General features: G+C 41.0%; 1 protein-coding gene and 1 long non-coding RNA gene across 5 annotated transcripts in view; one reads left to right on the forward strand and one right to left on the reverse strand.

The window, feature by feature from the left end:
- The window catches only part of LOC132102824 (oxysterol-binding protein-related protein 3-like), a 60,656-nt gene extending 46,866 nt beyond the window's left edge, over positions 1 to 13,790 (reverse strand). For all 4 annotated transcript variants that reach the window (XM_059507496.1, XM_059507497.1, XM_059507498.1 and 1 more), the window contains exon 1: positions 13,410 to 13,790. The gene's annotated coding sequence lies outside the window, so the exon portion shown is untranslated. The remainder of the gene's footprint in view (positions 1 to 13,409) is intronic.
- On the forward strand, positions 1,446 to 5,254 carry LOC132103587 (uncharacterized). Its single transcript, XR_009423410.1, has 3 exons — positions 1,446 to 1,816; positions 2,155 to 2,215; positions 5,219 to 5,254. It is a non-coding gene; the product is annotated as an uncharacterized LOC132103587 (long non-coding RNA).
- Positions 13,791 to 16,853: the final 3,063 nt, after the last annotated feature.

The raw sequence follows: 16,853 nt of genomic DNA on the forward strand, positions 1-16,853 counted from the left end.
CCGGTGAATTACTGTAAATGTTTTCCAAAAGGTTATTTGGAACTTGATGGACGCAGACTAAACAAAGCCAAACCAAATGATTATTCCTAACCAATGGATGGCAAGTCTGGCATCCAGTTTCATATTATGTAACAATTAAAAACAACGGCAGCAGCTTTTTACACTATTTACACTATTGCAGATAGCAATAAATTCTATTTACACTAATGTGCAAATGGCTGTCACGGTTGGTAAACCGTGATCTCGGGGTGTTTGCACTTTGTGGTGAAATCTGTGTGTTTCGCATCTGCACTAATTAGCTTGTGGGCGTCTCTGTTAATTGTCATCAGCAACTGCTGTCACTCATTACTCATCCACTATATATTGGCTTGTCTCACGTCTTGTGTTTGTGAGATCGTTGTTTAATGTCGGTTACCCTGTTTGTTGGCTCTAGTGTTGTCTGCGTTGGATGTCTGTGTTTTTCCCCAGAACCTCATCCACTCAGCCACGGACACTTACCTTCGGCTCTATTCCCCGCAGCTCCTGTGCCATCCTCTCCTGCTGCCTACTCACCGTCATCATCCGGACTACTCACCTTCTCTCCGCCATCATCCGGATTCCTCACCGCCTCACCACCACCACGGAGTATCGTCTTCTCAGCCTCATTGTTCCTTTGTGTCTTATTGTTCATCTCACTTCATTAAAACTGTTAACTCACATCTGTTTCCTGACTTTCCTTCACCCCACCGTCACAGAACGATCTCACCATCATGGAAGCAGCGAGCACCAATACCCTCACGGACTTCATGCACCACAGCGTCAAACAAATGGATCAGCAGCAGGAGAGCATCTCGAACACCGGACGCGCTGTCCAAGCGCTGGTGGCACAGGTGTCCGAGCTCACCCAGCAGATCCGACAACTAACATCTCCCACTGCGCCCATCGCACCGCCTGCACCGTCCGTCCCCCGGGAGATTCCCCAGGACCACTTCCGGCCAGAGCCGCGACTTCCGGCGCCGGAGAATTATTCGGGTGAGCCAGCGTTTTGCAGAACTTTCTTAACTAAGTGTTCAATGCATTTCGTCCTACAGCCCCGCACCTTCGCCACAGAGCATTCTAAGGTGGCATTCACACTTACGTTGTTGTCCGGCAAGGCTGCCTTATGGGGGACGGCGGTGTGGGAGAACCAACATCCGTGAAGAAATGAGGAGAGTATTCGACCGTACCGCGACCAGCAGGGAAGCCGCTGATCAACTCTCGGAACTCTGTCAAGGCTCTTCCTCAGTGACCGATTATTCCATCGAGTTCCGCACCCTGGCGGCCGCGTGCCAGTGGAACGAGGCGGCGCAGTGGGATCGATTCCTGCATGGGTTATCCGACCGTGTTCAGAAAGAGATCTACCTCCTCGAACTGCCCCCCACTCTCAACGGACTCATAAGAGTTGGCTCTACGGGTCGTCGCACGGATTAATCGCCTGGGTCGCCAACCCAGTCCTTCTCGCCCCACCATCTCTCCTGCTAGGGGGCGCTTGAGTCGAGAGAACACGGTTGGTTCCGTCGACGACCACGAGCCCATGCAGGTGGGTAGAGCTCGGCTGTCCCGGAGGGAGAGGGAACGGCGGAGGTCCCAAGGACTGTGTTTGTACTGTGGAGGCTCTGCTCATAACACCTACTCATGCCCGGTAAAAGAGTCAGCCCGATAGTAAATTTGAGGCTACTATCGGGTGGGATCTCTGCTGAGAAGTCCTCATCTACATCATCGACCCTCCTTCCGGTGAAACTGCGGTGGAGGAATCAATATCACGAATGTCACGCCCTTCTGGACTCCGGAGCCGAAGGTAACTATATTGATTCTTCACTTGCACACCACTTGAACATTCCTGTCCTTTCTGTGTCTCTCCCCGTCCATGTCACCGCACTCAACGGTCAGGAACTGCCTCACGTCACACACCATACAGAACCCATCACACTGCTCACGTCTGGAAACCATCACAAAACCATATCCTTTTTCCTCATGGACTCCCCTGTTGCTCCCATTGTTTTAGGTCACCCCTGGTTAACCAAGCATAATCCACGAATGGAATGGGGTTCTAACACTCTCACATTGTGGAGTGAAAGATGTCATGAGTCTTGTCTGGTTTCTGCTTGTCCTGTTGTCCCTGTTTCTGTCTTTCAGAAGGAGAACATGGTTTTGCCAAACATGCCCGTTGAGTATCTGGACCTGAAGGAAGTGTTCAGTAAGTCCCGTGCTGCTTCTCTCCCTCCGCATCGTCCCTACGACTGTGCTATAGACTTAGTGTCAGGTAAGTCACCGCCTAAGGGCAAGTTATACTCTCTGTCTATTCCTGAGATGGAGGCCATGGAGAAATACATTTCTGATTCCTTAGCCTCTTCTCCAGCGGGGGTGGGGTTCTTTTTTGTGGGTAAGAAGGATGGTTCTCTGCGACCTTGCATTGATTACCGAGAGCTGAACAAAATCACGATAAAGAATACCTATCCGTTACCACTCATGTCTTCAGCTTTCGAGAGGTTGCAGGGAGCATCCATATTCACAAAACTGGATTTACGTAATGCTTATCATTTGGTCCGCATCAGGAAGGGGGATGAATGGAAAACCGCTTTTAATACCCCTAAAGGGCACTTTGAATACTTTGTGATGCCGTTCGGGCTCTCCAACTCGCCTGGGATTTTCCAAGCACTCGTGAATGACATGTTGAGAGATATGGTAGATCAGTTTATATATGTTTACCTGGATGACATACTGATTTTTTCTTCATCTCTCCAGGAACACGTTCAACACGTCAGACGAGTGCTCCATAGGTTACTTGAGAATGGGCTTTTTGTCAAGGCGGAGAAATGCGTATTCCATGCACAGTCTGTTCCTTTCCTAGGGTATATCGTCTCGTCCGAGGGAATACGTATGGACCCTGACAAGGTTAAGGCTGTGATAGATTGGCCATCTCCAGACTCCCGTAAGGCCCTACAGCGGTTTCTGGGGTTCGCCAATTTCTATCGACGTTTCATACGTAATTTCAGCCAACTAGCCTCACCTCTGACAGCCTTGACCTCTCCCAGTACTCCGTTCAGGTGGTCGGACGCAGCTGAGGCTGCGTTCGCTAACCTCAAGAACCGCTTCGTTTCGGCTCTCTTCCTTGTGGCCCCTGATCCCACATGGCAGTTCGTGGTGGAGGTCGACGCGTCAGATGCTGCTTCGAACGATAAGGTACATCCTTGCGCGTTTTTCTCTCATTGACTATCTCCTGCCGAACGCAATTATGACATTGGCAATAGAGAGTTGTTGGCCCGTCAAATTGGCATTGGAGGAATGGCGTCACTGGTTGGAAGGTTCAGGGGTTCCTTTTATTGTTTGGACCGATCATAAAAATTTAGAGTACATTAGAACTGCCAAAAGACTCAATTCCAGGCAGGCTCGGTGGGCACTTTTTTTCGGTCGTTTTGAGTTTACCTTATCGTACCGCCCGGGTTCCAAGAATGTCAAACCCGACTCTTTATCACGTCTTTTTGATCCCCCCGCCGTCCGGAGACTCCCGAGTGTATTTTACCTGAGAAATTAGTGGTCTCAGCACTCGTATGGGAGGTCGAGTCGAAGGTCAAGACGGCCTTACAAGGGGTAACGCCTCCGTCCGGTTGTCCACCGAACCGTTTATTTGTGCCGGAGGAGTCAAGGTCCGAAGTTTTCCAGTGAGGTCATTGTTCTAATGTAGCTTGTCACCCAGGGATAAGTAGAACTAATGGGTTAGTTAGACAATGATTCTGGTGGCCACGTATGGCTCGTGACGTCCACGATTTTGTTTTGGCTTGCTCAGTTTGTGCCAGTGGTAAGTCATCTAACCGACCTCCTGATGGGCTTCTTCAACCGCTGTCTGTCCCTTCGAGACCCTGGTCCCACATCGCTCTAGATTTTGTTACCGCCCTCCCGCCCTCTAATGGCATGACGGTCGTTTTGACCGTAGTGGACCGGTTCTCGAAGGCGGCACATTTCACTCCCTTGCCCAAATTACCTACAGCCAAGGAGACAGCGGTCACTGTCCTAGATCACGTCTTTCGGCTTCATGGCCTCCCGGTAGACGTGGTTTCGGACAGGGGATCTCAGTTTATATCCAAATTTTGGAAAGAGTTTTGCAAATTGTTAGGAGCGTCAGTTAGCTTGAGCGAGCCAACCAAGATTTAGAGAGGACGTTTCGATGTTTGGTCTCCAAGAATCCTTCTTCCTGGAGTCAACAACTCTCTATGGTGGAGTACGCCCACAATTCGTTGCCAGTGTCAGCCACGGGCCTCTCTCCGTTTCAGTGTAGTGTAGGGTACCAGCCACCAGTCTTTCCCAGTCTGGAATCTGAAGTCGCGGTCCCCTCCGCTCACGAATTTGTCCAGAGGTGCCACCGCACCTGGACCAGAGCCCGCGAGACTCTGCTCCGGATGAGGGAGCGCACTAAGGCCAAGGCCGATAGCCACCGGTCAAAGCCTCCCATTTACGTCGTGGGTCAAAAGGTGTGGCCTTTGCGTTCCGTTTCTAATAAATTAGCTCCCAAATTCATCGGCCCGTTCACTATCACCAAGATCATTAGTCCGGTGACAGTCCGCCTTAAACTACCTCCTGCGTACAAGAGGAGTTCATGTGTCCAAAATTAAACCCGTGTTTTATGCACGTATTAATCCGCCTACCCCGGTTCCCCCGCCGCCGCGTCTCGTAGATGGGGAACCGACCTATTCAGTAAATCGTATTCTGGACTCAAGACGGAGGGGACGAGGATTCCAGTATCTGGTGGACTAGGAAGGTTACGGTTCGGAGGAGAGGAGTTGGGTACCTGCTAGGGACATATTGGATCACTCCCTTATTGATGACTACAATCAGCAGGTAGGCCCTTCTGGGAACTCCAAGAGGAGTTCTTAGAGAGGGGGGGTACTGTCACGGTTGGCAAACCGTGATCTCGGGGTGTTTGCACTTTGTGGTGAAATCTGTGTGTTTCGCGTCTGCACTGATTAGCTTGTGGGCGTCTCCGTTAATTGTCATCAGCAACTGCTGTCACTCATTACTCATCCACTATATATTGGCTTGTCTCACGTCTTGTGTTTGTGAGATCGTTGTTTAATGTCGGTTACCCTGTTTGTTGGCTCTAGTGTTGTCTGCGTTGGATGTCTGTGTTTTTCCCCAGAACCTCATCCACTCTCCGCACATCCACTCAGCCACGGACACTTACCTTCGGCTCTATTCCCTGCAGTTCCTGTGCCATCCTCTCCTGCTGCCTACTCACCGTCATCATCCGGACTACTCACCTCATTGTTCCTTTGTGTCTTATTGTTCATCTCACTTAATTAAAACTGTTAACTCGCATCTGTTTCCTGACTTTCCTTCACCCCACCATCACAATGGCTCACAAAAAAGACCGTGCAGATCATAATAGATCTTGATTTTTTTAAATGGTTATATTTAATAAAAGTGCAAATTTAACAACACATTTTTACAAAATTTACATTTAAGTTAGAAGACAAGATAACTAATAACATTTATTTAAAAAAAGTTACCTTTTACATTTTTCGTGAAGCCTTGACTGTACTGGCTTAAAAAAAATGCTAATTGAAACATCATGAATTATCACAATATCATAAATGGATTATGAAAGTGGCATGAAATATGACAAACACAACATATTCAGAGGCATGGAAGTGGCTCTAAGTCTCAGAGTGCCTGAATGCACACACAAAAAAATTATAATAAAAACAAAATCGCTGTACAGTCCTGAAGATCTGTATCTAGACAATGCCATGAGTAAAATATTGCAATACTGCACAGCCCTATAAAAAAAAAAACTAGATAATGAGCATAATGTACCTAATGAAAAAAAAAGAACATCATCAACCTTTTGATAGAAAACCATCTAGATATTAATGCACCAAATTGTATGTTGCTAAGTAAACTGCATTTACACTTTACATTGGACATGAACGGAGCACCATGACATGTTGAAACTGCAGCCATTGTAATCAACAAAGCTGTCTATACTGAAAGTGTGACACTGAGGTGTATTCGAGGCTGATTTCTCCCTCCAGCATGAGACTGCACAAATGTGCTGTTTTCCTCATGAGATGCTGTAGAGCTCCATCTGAGCACCTGCCAAACTCTGGTGCTTCAGCCTCCAAGAGACAGTGCCAGCCAAACAGAGCGCGCTCACATTTACAAATGTACTGCCATTAGTCTTGGCGTTCTGTGCTAATGTAGAATATTGAGAAAAAGCTCTTTAGTGAACTGTGAAGATAACTCCAAATTTTTCAGGCGGCGTGCAAGTGTACATGGCAGATGCTACATTTTGGTAAAAATCCCTAGGGTTATCCAGTGATTTCAGACAAGATGGTAGAGAGGAAAATGTGATATCACTTAAGGTGAGATGGAAAAGTTAATACAGTCCATGAAGCATTGTGAGAGACTTTTCCGATTGAATGTTTTCTGAATGCACAAGCACTGCTTCCTGTGCCTTCACCACTTCCGACCCCCATCCACTCTACATCCCCTCCCTTCCTAAATCTCTCAACATGATTTCAGACCGTTTGAAAACCACAAGCCCTGCCTTTCTTCATCTGACGTGATCATGCCAAACACTGACTCATTAGAGCTGAGGGGAAAGACAGCAATATCAGGGTCGGGGAAAACCATCTTCTTCGACAGACAGCAAAAGGATGTTTGCTCAAGATTTCTTATCAACTGCTTTGATCTATATGGTCAGGTCTCTGAAGAGACAGTGTGAATGACTACTGCAAATCATGCATATCTTAAAGAAGAGAATATTTTAGAGATGTCCCATGAGATTCAGTGAGAGCAGGACTGTGTAAGAGCAGTAGAAATCTTTCTTCTGGCAAGAAACCAAACAGGGCAGTTCAGTCCCAGCAGGAAAACTCTGGTCACACAGAAGACTTTCTTGTGTCAGCTCTGAGACTGAGTGAGGGCCTGACCCAGTAAAACTACTGCCTTGCAGTAGATAAAACGGCAAATAAAATGGCATCAGCAGACTGCACAACCTTGACTTTATACTTGTACTCAAACTATTTTTAAGACAAAATCTCTGAATAATCACTGCATGTTAAAGGTTAGATCGATACCAGCATTTTGGCTTCAGTACAATACGAAGGTCTTGTACTTCAGTCGTGATATTAAATCGATACAGTAGACAACTGCCTCAAAAGACTGATGAGATGAAACAGAATTTTTTTTATTAACAGCCTTGCTGTAGCAAAATTTTCTAATTGTTTTTCATAAATTTCAATACAAACAAAGTGCCTTTTTTGTTTGACTTGAGTATCATTGGAGCAACAGGACAAAAATATTTTCTCCAAAATGTAAATTAAATCAAAATAAAAACTGAAATTGTAACAATACAAGTTTAAATCCAGTTTGGTTGGATTCAATTTTATTAAATGATATATTGCTTTAAAACAGCAGAAACATGTAGCCTAATGAAGTCAGTATCTTCTAAATAGCAGGTTGTTAATCTTACCGTGAATGTTTCATTCATGCATATGTTTTATTTTTGTACATTTTGTAATATTTAATTAAAATGTCGTAACTCAATCTTTAATGATACTTCTCCATTAATTTATTCTGGACTTTTCTGGACTCCAATAATTCAGTCCACTTAAACCCCACCACTTTCTTACAATCTGCTTCCAACCAATAGTCTGAACCAAGTCCCAAAGCTCTTTTCTTTTCTTTTTTACTCAGATGTGATTAAAAATATTGAAAAGACAAATGTTGTTTTGTCTGTACAGCATAAGTCAACTTGTTCTTACTGTATGGACAAAATCAGTTGAAACATTCTTCAAAAACAGTTTCTGCTTTGTCTGTACACAAAGTGATTTTATTTTATTTTGTTTCAATTTAGGCTGACTTTCCAAAGACCGTGCATGGCACTTAAAACATTTCTGGTTCAACTTGTGGTGTGACTTTTACAGGCTTTTACTAGCTGCTTGTCCGAAAAATGGCAGAAATTGGTGCAGCTGTAGTGGAAGCCTTTAAAATAAACAGGGATTCGTGGTTGTTAAGAACAGCTCTGATTTTAATAGCCACTGATTCTCCAATTATAAATCATCAGCAAAGCTGCACTTCTTCTTTTAGATAATATTTCTAATATTCTACCTTTTAGATAATATTCATTGAGAAAATGCAAGAAAAGTGAATCTGGACACCAAAAGTTCAACTAATTTATGTGATGTAGGACGGCTAATTATCACATTGTGATAACACATTTCCTCACGAGCAAAGCAATGACAGTGAGCCAAACTTTAGCTATTTATTTTCTGTGCAGGCGTCTTTGTTTAGCAGGGCTGGTGTCTGATTCTTTCGCACAAATAAAGTGCATGTAGTGCGAACACTAATGAAAGGTTTCCACTTTGTTGCTGATATGGAAAAATGCTGGAAAACAAGGTCTCATGTTTCAGTGGTCCTCTGGAAAAATGTCCACCTCCCTTACAAAGTCCAGTGGATCCAGGGAAGCTCCATGAAGCAGAAGGCAAAAGCAATACATCTTTTCAATCAGCGTCCTTTTGAAACCACCCGATTGCAGCTCAAATTGAATGAAGCACCACTTTAGACTGCAGTCTTGTGCAGAAGAATAGCCTCATATCTTCAGCAGGATGTGTTCAATGAGGCTTCTCTGATCACAAAGGGACCCTAGCCCTTATCTCGCCACCAGAGGCCTCATTCCACAGGCTGCTGGGATGCAGATGTGCTTTGATCCCTTTCAAGGCAAATATTTTTTTTTAAATTTGACAACACAGTGGAAAAGAGTGGGAGGAGCATGCTGAAGCTTTTTGTTATCTTTAATATTTATTTATAAGGCTGAGAAGCCAATTAGTGATGACCTCTGAGCTTGACAACTCACCTGTCTCTGCAAACTGGCTCAAGTCTTTTGATTTTCTGACCTTTTATGCATTCTATTCACAAGATTTATTAGACCAGAAAATCTGTCCAGTAAGAAACACTTGCCCTCTCTTTGACTGACAGTTTTTTTTTTAATAGTCTCAAATGAGCTTGGGTTAAAAAAAACGAATATGCAGCATGACACAAAAGCTAAATTCACAGACGTGTGAATTTGAAGTGATAAATAATTTGTTCTGTGAATGAATGTGTTCAATAATGCAGAGTTGTTGAGATGAAGTAAATATTTAGCAGGTTATGTGATCTCAACCTGGGGCCACCATGTCTCCATGAGGCAACCCATGGCCACTCCATGTAAAACTGTTTTTTAGGCTACCGATATGACTGGAAGTTCATACTCTCAAAAGTACTATACAATTCTTTATCTGTAAAGTTTCACGTAAGAATGTCAGAATATGGTGGTGTTTTGGTAACACAGCATGAATACTGCAAAATTTTTACAGGATTGTAAAATATGTGAAGAATTTTTGTACTGGATTGCCATGACTGAGAGATCAATCACGACTACATTATTTAAAATGTTTTGAATTTAAAAGACAATGGAGAAAGCATTATTCAAATGAGCTGAACTCCCTTTGTGAAACTTTAAAGGTGAGAGAATGCAATAATGTCAACTTTGGTTGCATGAACTTGCATCATGTCCTGCTCATAGCCTGTTTCCTGGTTCCTCTTTGGGATAGTTCACCCAAAAATGAAAATACTGTTATTATTTACTTACCCTCACATTATTCCAAACCCATGAAAGTTTAATTCATCTTCAGAACACAAATGAAGATATTTTAATGCAACCTGAGAGATTTGTGTCCCTCCACTGAAAGTCCCTTCCAACAAAATGCTGCCACTTCAAAAAGTTCATAAAGACATTGTAAAAGTAATCTATATGAATCAAGCTGTTTCTGAAAAGATTCAGTACAAAAGCTTTGTATGGTGAACAAATTTAATTCAGGCTTTTATTTACTTGCAAACACTGATCAACACATACAAAATATCAAATACAGAGGTCAGCCATATGCTTGACAGCTGAGGTTCTTGAGGCAGCTCAAACGTGCTTGAGTGTCATGTGAGAACAAACCTAATGGGTCATTAACAACTATTTTGAAGTCAAAATCTGAAATTCTTGCAAGAGTAAAATAAATAAAATTAAATTAAACATTTAAATGCTATTTTTATGTGTTTTTGTAAAGGAAGAAGATTTCATTGTGGAAATTGTCCTCTTCATACAGCAAAAAGACAACAATTAAATGATGCCAAAGGAAAGTTGAGCTGAGCAATTGACATTGGCTGTCTACAACACAGACTGTCTGAACTGAAATGATGAGACAATGTGTCATTAGGTCAAGGCTTAAACACAATGTTAAAGATATCAGATTTTGCCTCAACTGAGGTGAATGCAGCATGCAAACACAAATAACTTTAAATAAGCAACATATGAAAATAGTGAAAACCAGACGAGTCTAAGACAGAATGGTGTCTATCAAGCTGTAACCTCACCCATCTGTTTAGGTTAAGAAATCACATCTTTTATAGATGAGGAAGGCATACTGAGGCAACACCTGCCTCTGCGCTTAAGCAACCACAGCATCTGCTCTCAAAGCCCTATACAAACTCACACTCCATTCACAATACATTTCCTAAACTCATCTGAGATCGTAGAGAAGTTCCCATGAGTTAAGAATGAAAGAATCACACATTCACAACACTACCAGCCTCCTGATGTCTCATATCAAACTCAAACTCTTATTTCACCTCACACTGTGACTATGGCAACAGCATGTGTGGTTTCCTAAAGCGGACCTGAGCTCAGGCTGCTGTCCTGAAGGGAAAATAAAGATTCGTGTTTTCTTGTTAAAGGACACAGCTATGGGAAATATATTACCTGCAGTCGCAATAGGTGACAGGTGAAACCAAAAAGCCAATAAACATCTATGTGGTTGTCTTCATAGAACTTAAACCTTCAAATACTTCCTGAGCACTTTGGCCAAGTCATGTTTCCACACTATATATGGTATATCTAGCAGTGTTTTTCACACTCACAGCCACTGCCCTGAGAGCTGGACTGCACAGTGGGAAGCAGAGAAGCTGTAGAAAGTACACAAAAGGCTGAAGAAACGGAGAGTGCACTGTAATGGCACCATAATCCAATATTGATGGAAAAGGAAATTACAGCCTCTAATGCATCCTTTAGGTTTGTCCAGACTGGGACATACCTAGCACAGAAATAGAAGTCAGAATGGATGATATGGAACTTTCCTTCAGGTTATTTTTATGAGAAAGGGCAGTGGACACATATAGAGGACTATCTCATCCCCTTGCAACTGAGGAAGAACTCTGTAACTTGCAGCTATATGAGAAGACTGCCTAAATCTAAAATGTATAAATGTAATCTTTATTTATTTTGAATTATAACCATGAAAAGGGACATGGGCTTGCATTATTACCCATACAATGAATGTCCAGTAAACTGGCCAAATGCAACATGAAAAAGATGCATGAGCTGGAAGAAGGAAATGTGTTTTAAACATATTTTTATGCATTTAGATTAGCCAACTCTAAATCACCAAAGAGATTTGGATACATAATATGTTAAATATAAATAAAGTATTTAAAAAATTGGTCTGTTTAACCCACACTTATGGGCTAAATTTGTGTAAGAATCAAAATAGCTGATTTACATTAGCATTATAACCATGCTAGAAACACATTTAAATAATAATGAATTGCAAATGCATCAAAGTCCTTAGATAAGTCATGTAAGACATTATCCAGGTAGATGCATACAGATCTATTACAAAAAGTGGCAATATATTGTTTGACTTATTTCCATATTGTTAAACTTAAGGCTGTCTGAATTATTTTTATTTTATTTTATTATTTTCTTTATCAGTATGCACCTATGCACTGTGTGATACTGATCAGCCGATGTAAAACAAATAAACTTTTAAAATCAATTTATTGTACTAAATAACATTAGGTTGCAGGTTAGAGCTTTATTTCTCATGAGTCATGACATGATGGCACTGATCATAAGACAAGATTAATTCCTGTCATTCATAATATGAGATGTTATTGAAGACATCTGCAGCCTGTCAGATCCATTTTCAGTCCAGGCTGACAGAAACAAGCCTTTTCACACATCGCTGCAATATTCAACTGGAGTTCAAGCTACACACAGGGCAATTTGACACCCTGTTCTATCCAATCATGTTTCCAAACACTGACACAAGATGAAGAAATTTACAAACACTATCACTGGGACTCATTTGGGTCATTTACGCTAATAAAATATTGAGATTTCATTTTGCAATTAATTTCTCTATGGATACAGTGTGAAGTATTTGTTTTAGAAATCTCTGCAGAAATCCTCTGTCTTCTGCAGTTGTTGTGTTGCGTTTACAAAACTGCAATACAGTATATTGGAGTACTGTTTATAGACAGTGATAGATAAAGATTGAGAAAGAGAGAGCACCCCCCTCATAGCTTCTACTCTCAATGGCTGTAAATGGAGATAAAAGTCAGTCAACCCCCAATTTATCTTGCTGTGAAAAAAAATCACAAATTGGCCATTGAGGCAGCTTACTATCTCTTTAAATCATGTGGTAGCACGAATAAAAAATTACTTCACTGGCACACAGTTCTGGTTGGGACTAGTACATGCATAGAAAAAAACATTTCACAATCTGTTACCATGGTGACTGGGAAATGACAAAAGAGTGCATTTCTAATGGATACAGTGCTTCTTATCACATTCAGACGCTATTCAGAGTCAAACACCCAGGAGTTCACACACTCAGACCTCTTAAACACATACTTTCACATTCAATTTTCTAATCAAACCATCATCACCCTCATCATCTTCACTTCTCAGTAATATGCCATTTTACTGAGGCAGTTAGACAAGCTTATATAAGTTGTACACTAGAGTCCTTGTCATTTAATACATGTTGAAGTGCAAGCACCAAATTTCCTACTACAACTTTAATGAGCTATTTGCATCTAAAGAGATGAAGTCATCAGTACAGAACGACTGACACTGACACTTGCGCACTAAGATCTAACATTTAAATGACAGAATAACTTTGACAGGCCTACACAATAAAGACGTCTTGTGCATTTAAGTAAATACCTTAAATTATATTGCATGAATTTTGTTTATAAATGACAGCCGAGACAACACTCAAATTACGCAACTAAAACACAACTGGAAGACTTTAACCTTATCAAATGGGATTTTTTTGTTATAACTACATGAATTCCTGTCGTCTACGCCAGGGATCAAATAGTTTCCTAAACGCAGAAGAAATTATAGCTCTGAAATTATAGCTGCACTGTCTCGACTTGGCGTTACTTGCACTCATGCACGGGCATGTTCCCGGATTGCACGGCATGCCGACTAATAAAACTGTGGAAAAAAAACAAGAATAAACAACAACAAGGACACCGTTATCAACAACAGTTACGCATAAGCGAGGAAGTTTTTAACTTACCTTTTAAAGAAAAGTTACTAGTGGTACACCAGACTGACCGCCACTTCCGGAGGATAAGGAAGCTGCGAACTTCACAACTACGAGATGTATCCGCGCGGCATCTTGTCATCAGCACACCGTCTCAATCAAAAAATAATAACAAACAGAAGAGTTTCACGAGACTGTCTTCTCTCGTAAAGTTTGTTAGGTATTAACGTAACAGACTTCCAAACAATAAAACTGGATACAAATAAATACTGAAACAAACTGCTATTATTCGACATGAAGAAATACAACGCTTAAATGAAGAAATCAGTGCTGAGACAAGCACGAGTCCTGAAGATGCGCTGTCCTCGCGCGCACTGCGAGAACACACGGAGCTGTTGGGCGCGTGGGCTCCGAGAGCGGCTCACAGACGCAACTGAAAGTGGCCTTTACCAATCAGCGGGGGAATTACCACCTACGTCACTCGGAGAGGCGGGGCTACATCAGTTTTAAGAGCACCTTTTCCGTGACGTCGCCGCTTTCTTATATATTCGCCAAGTGTGTGGAACCAAAGAACATATATACATATATGACATTAACAACAGAAAGAACATTTAAATAAATAAGACTAAGAAAAATAATAGTAATACTAATGTGGTATATATCTGGAACGGGGCATATTACAGAAAGCTCCTAACTTTAAAATCTTATCATATCTGTTTGGTAACCATCGTAATTACGGTTAGGACAAACTTTATTAAAGAACAGCGATTTCTAAGTGTGTTGTCTTATCTTAACTACAGTTAGGAAGGGGGTAGGCCTATTACAGAAACCTAAGAAAAAAAATTATAAAAACTGTCTTCATTTTAGGACAACCCTACAGCTGTCCTAACTTCAAGATTACTTGAAAGCTAATGGAAAGACCGCTTGCAAATCCTGAAGATGTGTTACAATTTGATGGAAATACACTTAAAAGTACTTACAGTTAGCAGGAGCTGCAACCAGCATTACAGAGGCCAACAAGAGCATTACCGGTTATACCATAAGTGACTTCAAAGTAAAGTAGCCTCTATTATTTTGTTTACCTCATCAGCAGCTCCCTCAAGTGTTGGTTGCTTATTACCAGTCCTAGAGTGGATTGTCCATCTTGATAATACAATTTAAAATATCTTAACTAAAATACGACTTTGTAAGATAGGATTAAGCATCCCGAATCGAATTAAAATTTAGATAAGAAAAATCCTAATGTAACATATCAAATCTTAAATTAAGACCTAAATGAAACTTCCTGTAATAATCTGCTTGACATCTTAAAGGGCTCATCGTATGCTACATGCATTTTTACAAGTCGTTTGAACTGAACTGTGTACTGCCAGTGTGTGTACATAAGCACCCAATAATGATAAAAATCCACCCTGTGTTTTTATTTTAATTTATTTTTTTAATCTAGTTAATAATTTCCCTTGTTTTTAATAAATCTTTCCAAATCACCTTTCCTAATAATGAGCTTATTAAGGAAGCAGTCCCTCAGAGAGCAGCTCAGAAGAGAGGGGCGAGGTCAGCAGAGCTCATTTGCATTTAAAGGATAATGCTACAAAATGCTTTCTCTGATAACAGTTGTTTTTGACAGGGTAAAAAAAGTGTTGTTTTAAACTACCATTGAGAAATTTAAACAAAACTATGTTACAGACTTTTCATTAAGGTCTCGGAGAATCATACTAACATCCGATGACCCCTTTAAATAGGCTATTTGGTGATGGATGTTGGTCATTTGATGTGAAGGTCATTCATTTTGTTTTTTGAACCATTATAATAATAGCAGTATATTCTTGAAGGTGCTGAAGGTTTGTGGTCGATGGAGGGGCACTTACTTACTCAGTGCTCTTGTTGCGGGGCATCTAAGACAAAAATGTTGGGAAACTCTGCTATTACACATTATTTACACATAAAATATATGATGTTACACTTTTATTTATGATGTTCTGTAATGGTTTAGTCACCTCAATTGGACAGCATTTGACACAGCAAACGTGTTATTTAGGATTGCATTATTGTCTTTGTTATACACGCCAAACTTCTACTTATGTCACTATGACAACAGCAATAATAAGTCACCAAGAAGAAGTGGCCAAACCTTCAGAGACTTAATTATCAGATAATTAACCTAAACAACTGTAGAGCATTCAAGAGTACTCAAGAGCATCCAAACCTAATCAGCAGCAGTCAATAAAATCCAAATAATACACGAGTAGCGCTTTGCGTCTTTCATCAGTTTGGTGTTGCCTGCAATGGATGCTGAAGTAAAAACAGCAGAGGAACGTTGAAGGTATTGTTAGTCATAGTTGGACATGCTGTGTATTATGGGGGTGTGTTCACCAAACCTTGCATATTTTTAGCACATTCCTGGGGTAATACACACAACCTCATCATTGAGATTGCTTACGTGTGTAAGAGGACAGAGTATTTATGTAAAGTGGGTTTGTGCGTGACTGCACTAAAATGTGTGGGCTTCCACCAGATACCAGATGCAAACAGTGATCGTATAGCAATCATTTTACAGTTTGCATCCTCCACCCAAAAACGTCTAAACCACACCATTTGATGAAGCTCTTTTACTGGAGAAATGTAGTTTGTGGAGTGTTCATCTAAACAACATTACACCATTGCTGTTTTTGAAAATATTTTTATTTAGCACATTTAATGACACTACATTTTGTAGTTAACTGTATATTAATACAAATTCTTTAAAGCAGTTGCTCTCAATGGAGCTGGGTCACACTGATGTGCAGGACTTTGTTTCAGTTGACAGAAGATGAAAAGGCAATGCTGCTCCCTAACGGTCAGTTTCATAAAAACAAACGTCAAGTTACATGCATAGACTGTGGTTACATGCAATGGCATTTCTTCACCGTCACCTTGGAAACGACTGAAGGTCAAACAAAATAGATCAGCTCTTTTTATTTTTGCTTCCTTTTTATGAAGTTTGCAATTTTGCCACTCTTTCCCTAAAATGTGGGACGTCTAAATCCAGTTTGTGTAATTGTCAAAATTTTAGCTATAATAATTAAACTATAAAATAAGTATAAATAATTTATATAAAATTCTTGGAGAATTAATGGGGGAAAAAAGTTGTTTAAAATGTTAATCTCATGCTACTCCTAAAACATTGGATTTGTGCCATCTATTGCTTTAGTGTTGTGGATCCCCAAGTGATATCTGTAATGCAAATTACTGTCATAAAGCTGCAATCAAAATTATTCAACCCCCTTTGCACTAGAGTTTAGGGTTCTTTATTCAACCATCCAACTACAGTCTCAACAGGTCTCCATGACATCCTTCTTAAAGGGGTCATAGGATGTGATTCAAATTTTTCCTTTCTCTTTGGAGTGTTACAAACTCTTGGTGCATGAAGAAGATCTGTGAAGTTGCAAAGACTAAAATCTCAAATCCAAAGAGATATTCTTTTTTATAAGTTTAGAG

This window comes from Carassius carassius, chromosome 24 (genome assembly GCF_963082965.1).
Source record: "Carassius carassius chromosome 24, fCarCar2.1, whole genome shotgun sequence".
Taxonomy (NCBI): Eukaryota; Metazoa; Chordata; class Actinopteri; order Cypriniformes; family Cyprinidae; genus Carassius; species Carassius carassius.